The sequence below is a fragment of the Phoenix dactylifera genome, chromosome 18 (assembly GCF_051530095.1).
Source record: "Phoenix dactylifera cultivar Ajwa chromosome 18, Ajwa_hap1_PhDact_Kaust_v1.1, whole genome shotgun sequence".
Taxonomy (NCBI): Eukaryota; Viridiplantae; Streptophyta; class Magnoliopsida; order Arecales; family Arecaceae; genus Phoenix; species Phoenix dactylifera.
Genome location: NC_143207.1, coordinates 12774086 through 12784928, shown reverse-complemented (window position 1 = coordinate 12784928; position 10843 = coordinate 12774086). Strand labels below are relative to the sequence as shown.

General features: G+C 44.7%; 1 pseudogene across 1 annotated transcript; it reads left to right on the top strand.

Moving 5' to 3' along the window:
- Positions 1 to 5614: 5614 nt before the first annotated feature.
- LOC120109284 (phosphoserine aminotransferase 2, chloroplastic pseudogene) lies at positions 5615 to 7650 on the top strand (annotated as a pseudogene). The gene is made up of 2 exons (XR_015974705.2): positions 5615 to 7226; positions 7335 to 7650. The product of XR_015974705.2 is annotated as a phosphoserine aminotransferase 2, chloroplastic pseudogene (transcript).
- Positions 7651 to 10843: the final 3193 nt, after the last annotated feature.

Here is a 10843-nt window from a genome sequence, read left to right as displayed (position 1 = left end):
TTTCGTTCCGGGACGACTTGGGTTTTCCCCCAACAGAAGCCATTCTTTGTCTCACCTTTTGGTTTAGCCACTAAGCTTGGTCATTTGCTCCCACTAGGTTTCTTTTCTTAAATTTTTTTATTAGTGGATTAAGGGTTTTCTCAATATTTTGTGATAGTGTTGATAATAAAATGAATTGGACCATTTGAGGAGTGCGAAAGCTACTGACTACTGGTTTCAATTATCTATTCGTATCTTGAGTCATCATCAAAAAAGCTTTGTGAGTTGAAGCTATCTTTTTATTAATGGAGCCCCCCACTTTAGAAGGACCTATGTACTATCTTTTGAATTCAGCTAACAGATGGCTAAATATTTCATAAAAATATTAAGAAAAAGTTAATTATATATATATATATATATATAAATTAAAGATTTGGTTTGTATAGAGTTCTTCATACTGTAGAGAAGAAGAATCAGAGACAGAGTAAGGAGAAGGTAAGAGATAGAAGTAGAATTGATCATATCATTTTTCTTACAATCGTAGAGTACATTGTCACTACTTATATAGGGTGTGAAGGAGGATAAAATGGGAAGAAAGTTGTTAGAGAATCGTTTGGAGAATTAGATCTGAACTGATTCTGGTGTAACGGAGTTCTGGTAAGGAAACGTCTTCAGCTGAAACGTTTCACGTTATTCCCATTTTAGCTGAGACGTTTCAGCTGCAGAGCTGTTACAGGTGCCCTGTTCAGTGGGCAGAGGTAATTCATCCGTTGTATGTTAATACCCCCCGGCAAGCTGAGCATTGGGGTTGATGTGAAGCTTGGAGCTGATGTGAGCATGCCTTTGGACCGAGAGAGGTTTAGTGAAGATATCAGCCAATTGATCCAGGGAAGAGACATGTGCAAGTTGAACTTCATGAGACTGAATCTTTTCTCGGATGAAGTGATAATCGACCTCAATATGTTTGGTTCTGGCATGAAATACTGGATTGGAAGCTAGCATCATAGCAGATATGTTGTCGCAGAGAAGGGTCGTGGGGGAGGAGACTAGAATGGCTAGTTCTTGAAGAAGTCGTCGGAGCCAAATGAGTTCTGTTGTTGTAATGGCTAGTGCTCGATACTCAGCTTCAGTAGATGATCTGGCAACAGTGGGTTGCTTCTTGGCGCACCATGAAATCAGGTTAGAGCCAAGAAAAATATAGAACCCTGTGGTAGACCTTCTGTCAGTTGTGTTGCCTGCCCAGTCTGAGTCACAATAAGTTGATAGTGTCAATTCTCTTGGACTAAAACATGGGGAATAATCAATAGTGCCTTTGATGTATCGGAGAATCTGCTTCAGCATGTGAAAGTGTTGTAAAAGTGGGCGATGCATGAACTGACAGATATAGTTGACGGCAAATGAAATGTCTGGTCTTGTAATGGTGAGATATTGCAAGGAATCTGCCCGACTTCGAAAAAGTGTAGGATCATCGAAGAGGTCTGTGTCAGAGGATAGCTGGATTTTATTAGAGAGAGGTGATTGTACCGGATTGCAATCTAACATTCCTGCTTTATTGAGGAGATAAGAGGCATAGGTGGACTGAGAGAGAGATACTCCATTTGGTGTGTAAGTTGCCTTGACCCCCAGAAAATATGCGAGAGTGCCGAGGTCTTTAATGTTGAATAGTTGCTGAAGTTTCTGAAGTAGAACAGAAACGACATCTGCACAATTTTCGGTGATGAGGATGTCGTCCACATAGATCAAGACATATAGGATGGTGCTTCCTTGGTGAAACAAAAGAAGGGAGGAATCTGCAGAGCTGATCGTAAATCCTAGAGTGATCAGAAATTTGGAAAATGTAGTGAACCATTGCCTGGGAGCTTGTTTGAGACCATAGATGGCCTTCTTTAATTTGCAGACATGATGTGGATGGAGTGGATCAATGAACCCCTTGGGTTACTCCATGAAAACAGTCTCCTCTAGTTGCCCATGCAAGAAGGCATTTGAGACATCAATTTGTCTGATTGGCCAGCGGGATGAGAGGGCAAGAACTATTAGTACCCTGATCGTTTGAAATTTAGCCACAGGGCAAAAAGTTTCCAAATAGTCAATCCCATACTTTTGCTTGAACCCCTGTGCCACAAGTTTGGCTTTGTATCTGGCTATGGACCCATCTGAGTGATGTTTGATTTTATAGGTTCATTTACACCCTAGAGTATGCTGAGAGGGTGAGCAGCAAACTAAATCCCAAGTCCCTTGTGCCAATAGGGCATCAAATTCCTGGGACATAGCACTTCTCCAATGGTGATCCGTGACAGCCTGTGAAAAACAAGATGGTTCCGAACCGGTGGAAATGGAGCCGAGCATGGAGAGAATCCGGCGTGGTTTAAGAGTCCCAGTTTGGGATCTGGTGACCATGGAATGTCTGTGGGGAGGTTGTGGAGGTAGTATGATGGAGGTAGATGGGATGGCATCGACCATATTGTCGATTGTAGTAGATGGAACTGGTTGTTGTGGGGAGGAACAACAGCTGGATAGGGGAGGTGAAGAGGAGGAGGAAGGAGTAAAGGAGCTAGGTTGAAGTAAAGGGATAGGCAACAATGGAGGTTTGGGTGAAGATTGCTGCTTGGCCTGGGCAAAGGGAAAACTATTTTCATCAAACTTAACGTGGCGAGAGATAAAAATTCTGCCAATGGTGGGATTGTAGCAGCGGTAGGCTTTATGATGTTGGGAATAACCAAGGAACACACACAGTATGGATCGTGGAGAGAGCTTGTTGGTTGTGTAGGGCTTGAGCCAGGGAAAACAAGTGCAGCCAGATACTTTTAGAAGACTGTAGTTAGGGGGGTGATGATGAAGAGTTTCATAGGGAGAGATATTGTGAAGTAAGGCGGTGGGTAAACGATTGATCAAAAATACTGCAGTGTGCAGTGCTTCAAGCCAAAATTATTGTGGGAGTGAGGCATGAAGGAGAAGGCCACGGACAACTTCCAGGATGTGGCGGTGCTTCCTTTCAGCAACGCCGTTTTGTTCGGGAGTATGAGGGGCAGACATTTGATGTAATATACCATGAGATGAAAATAATTTGTGGAACTTGGTGTTGTTGTATTCACCACCTCCATCTGTTCTAAACCTTTTTATGGTGGTAGAGAATTGATTTTCTACCAATGCTTTGAAATGAACAAAGGATTGGAAGACATCAGATTTTAATTTCAGGGGATAGACCCAACTAAACCTACTGAAATCATCGATAAAGAGAACATAATACTGAAAACCAGAGATAGAGGGGGTAGGGGAAGGACCCCATACATCGGAGTGTACTAGTTGTAAAGAACCGGTGGTTGAAATTTTAATGGAGGAAAAGGGAAGCTTGTGGCTCTTTGCCCTGCAGCAGGATGGACATTGTGGAAGTAACTGAGGTAGTGTTGTTGCTATGTTCCTTGAGGACGGGTAAGGAAATTGATGAAGCCGGGTGACCAAGACTAAGATGCCAGAGGGATGCGGAGGCAGATGTGGAGATTAGAGCAGAAGCTGCAGACGTTGAGGAAGGTGTAAAGGTGAAGGGTATTTTGTAGAGGCCCTCAGAGCACCGCCCCTAAAAAAGAACCTGATGGCTGTGTTTGTCCTTAATAACACAGCCAGTAGAGTCAAAAATAAGGATGCAATCATTATCAGATGTTAGTTTGTAAACAGAGAGGAGGTTGTGGGAGATGTGGGGTACATGAAGTATTTGGGAGAGTTTAAAAGTATGAGTGGGAGTGGAAAGAGTACCGGTCCCTGTTTGTTGAATATGCAAGGAGTCTCCATTTCCAACCGTTACCTGATCAGAACCATGGTATGAAGAGGGCTGCTGCAGATTGGAGGAGGTAGGAGTGAGATGGGATGTTGCCCCGGTATCAATAATCCACTCAGAGGGAGTGGATGAGCCGGCAGAGGAGATAAGATAAGCTTGATGAGCTGCAGGGGAGGAAACCTCTCCAGTAAAGTTGGTATCTAATCGATACCAGCAGGTGAGTGCTGAATGCCCTCGTTTGTGACAAATCTGACATTCCACCGATGATCTAAACTGTCGACCACGGCCGGAGTTCCAGCCGGTAGATCGCTGGTCAATCTGGAAACGACCACAGCCATGAAATGAATTTGATCTATCAGTTCGTCCTCTGCCTCGTATGGCTGAGAGAGCAAAGGATGGTTCAGGAGCAGAGTGTTGGTTCTCTTTGTTAGTGAGGATGATTTCCTCACTGGCTAGGAGGGCATAGAACTCTTCTAGATCAATAGGCGAGGAACAAGTCCGTATGGCAGTTGAAAAAGAATCATAGAGAGCCGGAAGACCATTCAGAATGTGCAAGATGATGTCTTCAGTGTCAATTTGAGCTCCTGCAGTAGCGAGAGTATCAACTTTGGATCGAATTTGATCTAGATATTGAGACATTGGGGAATCAAGTTTCTTCAAATTGTGTAGCTCAGTCTTTAGTTGAATGATGTGTGTTCGAGAAGCAGAATTCAATCTGCTATTCAGAGTGCTCCAGATTTGAGAACAGTGTTCCAAATTGATGATGGACAGTAGAATGGAGGGGGAAATTGTGGAGGTCAGAGCCGTGGCGAGAAAGAGATCAGTGTTGATCCAGGAATCATAGAGACTTGCTTCAGATCTATCGGGAGCAGTCGAACCGTCCAGAAAACCTAGAAAGCCATCTGCCTTGAAGACTTTCGTGATCTGGGATCGCCATATGAAGAAGTTTTGTGAGGTAAGAGAGATTGGCACCAGGGTATTGATTTTACCCTGTAAAAATTTGAGCCGAGAAGAGATGATTTTCTCCTTAATGGCTTGAGCTCCTTCTTAGGATCTTGTGATGTTTTCTGATCCGGGAGACGCCATAGGCATCCGAACCTCCAGCTCTATTGACTGCTCTGACGTAGGTAGCTAGAGCTTTCCCATTGGTGAAGGACAAGTTCTGGATATTAGGCCGGGTCTTGTGGCTCTGATACCATGTAGAGAAGAAGAATCAGAGACAGAGTAAGGAGAAGGTAAGAGAAAGAAGTAGAATTGATCATATCATTTTTCTTACAATAGTGGAGTACATTGTCCCTGCTTATATAGGGTGTGAAGGAGGATAAAATGGGAAGAAAGTTGTTAGAGAATCATTTGAAGAATCAGATCTGAACTGATTCTGGTGTAACGGAGTTCTCGTAAGGAAACGTCTTCAGCTGAAACGTTTCATATTATTCCCGTTTGAGCTGAGACGTTTCAGCTGCAGAGCTGTTACAGGTGCCCTGTTCAGTGGGCAGAGATAATTCATCCGTTGTAGGTTAATACATACATCATATGGTTGCTAAATTAATGATATTCATGTTAATATGCTTGATTATTACTAAAATTTATTGCTTAATATGCAATAAAAACTTGGCTTGAAGTCTTTTATTGATTATAATTTGTTAAGCTACTATATTGCATTTTAAGAACAGTAAGAAATGGAGAGAAAAAATATATTCTCCATCATTTGGAAAAGCAGGGAGACAGTAGGCGGCTTTCAGTATTTTATTAATTGGGACAATGTGTCCAGGTCCAAAGAACAGGGAGGATTAGGTATCAAAAATATTGATTAGATGAATCTTGCTTTGCTAGCTAAATGGGTTTGGAAGCTTGCTATGGGCTAAAGTAATCCTTGGTGGAGGCAGGTTAAATGCGCCTATTGTTTAAGGAGAAGGTTGTGGATGACAGGCAAAAAATGCACCAAGAAATTCTTTCCAATTTGGAAAGACATTGATAACCAACTGAGTAGCTCTTGGATCTCTTTCAAGCTCTGAACCAGCCCATTCTTTCCCACCTTTGCCCCTTTGCTCCCACCAAACTCCTCTCTGTTTTTTTTTACTTTTGCCTCCTCCCCTGTTTCTCCTCCTCTTTTCTCCAATGGCTCCAATGGCCGCCGCCGCCGCTGCCGTCGCCGCCCCCAACTCTTTCCTCCTCCAGAATCCCCTCCGCCCCTCCCCCAAACCCGTCGCCCTTCGCCCCAACCCCCGATTCTCCGTCTCCTGCGCCGCCGTCACCTCCGCCCCCTCCTCATCCCTCGCCGCCTCTCCCGGCGACCGCGGCGTGTTCAACTTCGCCCCAGGCCCCGCCACACTCCCGGAGCCCGTCCTCCTCAAGGCCCAGGCCGAGCTCTACAACTACCGCGGCTCCGGCATGAGCATCATGGAGATGAGCCACCGCGGAAAGGAGTTCGATTCGGTCATCAAGAAGGCCGAGTCCGATCTCCGCCTCCTCCTCTCCATCCCCGACGACTTCGCCGTCCTCTTCCTCCAGGGCGGCGCCACCACCCAGTTCGCCGCCGTCCCCCTCAACCTCTGCTCCTCCACCTCCGACCCCGCCGACTACTTGGTCACCGGATCCTGGAGCGACAAGGCCTTCAAAGAAGCCCAGAAGTTCTGCAAGCCCAACCTCATCTGGTCCGGCAAGCCCGAAAAGTACACCAAGATCCCATCTTTCGACCAGATCCCGCAGAACCCTGACGCCAAATACCTCCACATCTGCGCCAACGAGACCATCCACGGCGTCGAGTTCAAGGATTACCCGACGCCGGCGAATAAAAACTCGATCTTGGTCGCGGACATGTCCTCCAACTTCTGCTCGAAGCCCGTCGACGTCTCCAAGTTCGGCGCGATCTACGCTGGGGTGCAGAAGAACGTCGGCCCGTCTGGGGTCACCATCGTTATCGTGCGGCGAGATCTCATCGGCAGCGCCCAGGAGATCACGCCGGTGATGCTCGACTACAAGACCCACGCCGACAGCGCCTCGCTCTACAACACGCCGCCGTGCTTCGCGATCTATATGTGCGGCCTGGTGTTCGAGCATTTGCTGGAGCAGGGCGGACTGACAGAGGTCGAGAAGAAGAATGCGGAGAAGGCCGGAATTCTCTACGATACGATCGACGGGAGCGGCGGGTTTTATATCTCTCCGGTAGAGAAATCGGTGAGGTCGCTGATGAACGTTCCCTTCACGCTGCAGAGGAGTGAGCTTGACAAGAAGTTCATCGAGGAGGCTGTTAAGGAAGGGATGGTTCAGCTCAAGGGCCACCGATCCGTCGGCGGCATGCGGGCTTCGATATATAACGCGATGCCGTTGGCCGGAGTTGAAAAGCTGGTTGCTTTCATGAAGGATTTCCAAGCCAGGCATCCTTGATCAAGGATAAGATTTCTCCTTAGTTTCTCTTCCATAAGATCTTTGATCTTTCATTTCTGGGCTGTTTTCAGTTGCATTCTATGCAAATGTAATGTCTTTCTTCATGAGTTGATTCCAAAAAGTACTATTATTCATTGTTAGTCTGGTGTGCTTCATGAGGTCTAATGCTAAATTTTTTGATTTTAAAATTATTCAGTGTCTCAAAGCTAGGTGTTGCTGGAAACTGGACCCGGGGGTGACCGCGGACCAAGGAGGAGGAGCTCCAGCAGGGGGTGCGGCGGTGGACAGCTTTCTCCGGGGGACCTGCAAGAAGCCAGTGGCTGGGAGTTCCGACGCCGGCCCTCCGATATTTAAGTCAGAGGGGGGTTTTTTGGTGGAGTCAGCAGAGAGGTTTCGTAAAAGAAAAAAAAAAGATCTCTTCCCAGGAGGAAGAAGTTCTCCCTTTTTATAAGATGGGTGTATGGGTTACCTGTGACGTGACTGTGCGAATTAATGAGTTACCGTTATGATTGGATGCGATCGTATGAATTAATGAGTTGCCATGGATGGCCCGAGATTTTGGGCTGGCTGGAGGTCCGTTGAGATTGTGCACATTTAATCGTTGACAGTCGCTGGGACGGAGATCGCGGGATTGGACCCCGGATGAGAAAGAGAGGGACTTGATTTTTGGTAGAGTGGAGGGGTCTGCTTCGTCCTTTGACTGGGTCTCCTTTGGGCTTGAGGTCGATTGGGCTCAGCTTAACCGAGATTAAGGCTGTAAGGCTGTGAGCTCTGAGGTCGGGCGCGCCGAGGTCGGGCGTCTCAAGGTCGGACGCCATAAGGTCGGGCGCCTTGAGGGTTGCTGCCGTCGCGCTTGCCATCACGTCCCGGCGATATGTCCACATGTTTTGAGCAATTCATTTTTCTCCCAACACTACCTCCGACTTCCGAGTTTGAGCCGTTTGCGAACTCGGGCGAAGGAAGTAGCTATCTTCATCATTCCGGTGGAATCAGACGGCTTTAAGTCGCTCCGCTGTTTCGCACGCTTTAGGGGTGTCTTTAATGATAGCACGAGGCGGCGACCTTTTGCTTTTCGAGGCAGTTTCGAGCCACGGGTTCATGATGAGGCTTCAGTGTCCGACGAGACGCCGCTTCGATTTTGTTTTTAAAGCGTCGATCCAAGTTGATACGCTGCTTCAGTTTCCGAGGCCGACACGTGGCGCGATCTAGATGTGAAGCGTGATTTGGTTTTGTCGATCTGAGCCGTCAGGGGTTCTATATAAACCCTAGCCTGGCCCTAGAAGCTCTCATTTGACCGCCGCAGCTATTGTCTTCTTCTTCTTCCACCTTCTTCTCCCCTTTTTTCCAATCATTGCTTAGTTTTCCCTGGCGGCGCTCCGAGGCATTTTCTGGTGATCGCCTTGATCCCTTGCTTTCGGTCGGCGGCATTTTCGGTGAAACCCACAGTAGGTCTCTTACCCACGTTTGCTTGGAGGACTGTCGTTTTTCTTTTCCTTCTTCCCCCTCCTGCTTCTTTATTTTCTTCTATTTGGTGAGCACGGCAATGACAGGTGGTGCTTCATCTTCCAGTAGGGACCTTTCTCGTAGGAGGGAGGTCACGTCGGAGATGGGCCATGACCTAGACGGAGTCGGGTAGAATTTGGCCGAGGAGGAGTTGGATTTGATCCGAGCCCAATTTTTCCCCCAGCACGGGTTCCGTCTTGAGCCTGCGAGGTCGGAAGACTGGGTGACGAGACCTCCTTCGGATCAGATCGGGGTGTACGTAGAAACACTCTGGGCCGGCCTGCGATTCCCTCTGCACAGGTTCGTGAACGAGCTCCTGGCGGCATACCAGCTCGTCCCAGCACAGCTCGCTCCGAACTCGTGGAGAACTATCATTGGCTTTTTATCTTTTTGCCTCGCGCACAGGATACTTGCCTCGATGAACGTTTTCCATTGGTGTTTCATGTTGAAATCCAACCCCGCGTGATTCATGAAAAATGAAAGCAATCTGTTCTAATCCTATGAATTATGGATCGTGCATACAAGTAGCATGTGTTAGTCATAGAAATTAGGGTTATGCGTACATCATGCTTATACAGATTTTAAAATATTACGCATATAAGATGTTTGGGATTTCGTTACCATAAATTGCACTTAATATAGTAATTATGGTGTAAGATGATGAATTGCCTCTAGCTAAGTGTACCACTTGCAAGAAGTACTATGTATGGACTCTTAGATGCTACGGGTTGAATGTAACTGAGCTCGCCCCGCCAGTGGCCATAGAATAACTGAGCTCGCCCCGCCAGTGGCCGTATAATAACTAAGCTCACCCCGCCAGTGGCCGATAATAACTCCGTCGTAGCATCGGAGGGTGCAAACCACGGCATGCCGGTATACGATCTTACAGGGTATATTTACATGAAGATTTTTGATAACATACATAACATGATTATTGATTCAGTATGAATATTTTATTATGATGAATTATTAGACAGCATACATGTCAGTTTCTCAAACCCTGTTTAAACATGTTCAGCATATTAATTGATCCGTTAAGATTATGCAGGATTACTTACTGAGCCGTATAGCTCATACCATTTTATTAGTATTTTCTTTCAAATCCTTACCACTGATAGCTGCCAGAGACTTTTCTTTTGTATCAGAGCTTCTTCCTTTTGGGGTAAAACAAATATACTTTTGTATACATAAAATATATAGAAGCTCTGTATTTTGTACCACTAAGCATGTGTACTAAAAATGCTTTAATATATGAAAGTTTGACTGGTTTGACTATCTTGTTACCTATGTATGAGGCTGCGTGCTATTGTGGGTGGTAGTCGGCAATAGCATGGGTGACATCCATTTCTGCAAGTGGTTTTTGCTTGTCTTTTTGAAGACTTATACTCTAAATCCCTAAAACCAAATTGCACAGTTGATTTGTAATGGTCTTGGAGATCTCTCACTTGGAAAATTTAACTTGTAATATCTAAGAACACTAAAATTATATTGCAGTAGTTTTTATGAATAGGGAGAGGGGGGGGGGGGGGGGGGGGTTCTAAATATCGAATTTTGCATAAATACCTTCACAAAATTGATATTTACATGTATACCCTCATCGAATACTTGTTTTGCTTTTTATCCTTTTTTATCCTTGTTTTTATATATGTGCCTATGCCATCAAATACCATTAAAAAATTAACGGTTTCAAATTAAAATGACTAAAATACTCTTAATGAGTAGATATGTAAAAAAAAACATTTATAAGACAATCGTGATAGAGGACAAAAAAGTAAGTTTAAAATTCTATTTTATTTTTAATTAAAATAAATATAGTTTTCATTAACGATGTTAGAAAAATCGTTATATTAGAGTTATTTGTACAAAAATAGTATTTTTATGAGGGTACAAAAACAAATATAAATATTTAGAGGGTATTTATGTAAATTTGAATTTTTAGAAGAGTATTTATGCAAAAAAAATCTAAAAAAAATTATACTTACACATCACATGGGACTGGTATTAATAACACCATCATTCGCCATATCAATGCCAATATTAATGATGGGAGTTTCTTCTCAACTATCACTAAAATTCGCTGCTTAATATACAATACAAATTAGATTATTGAAGTATTCTATTTATTATAATTTATTTTTTTTATATTCCTTAAAATAATTAAAAAAAGGATGAAAAAGAACAAATATATGCTATTGCTATATT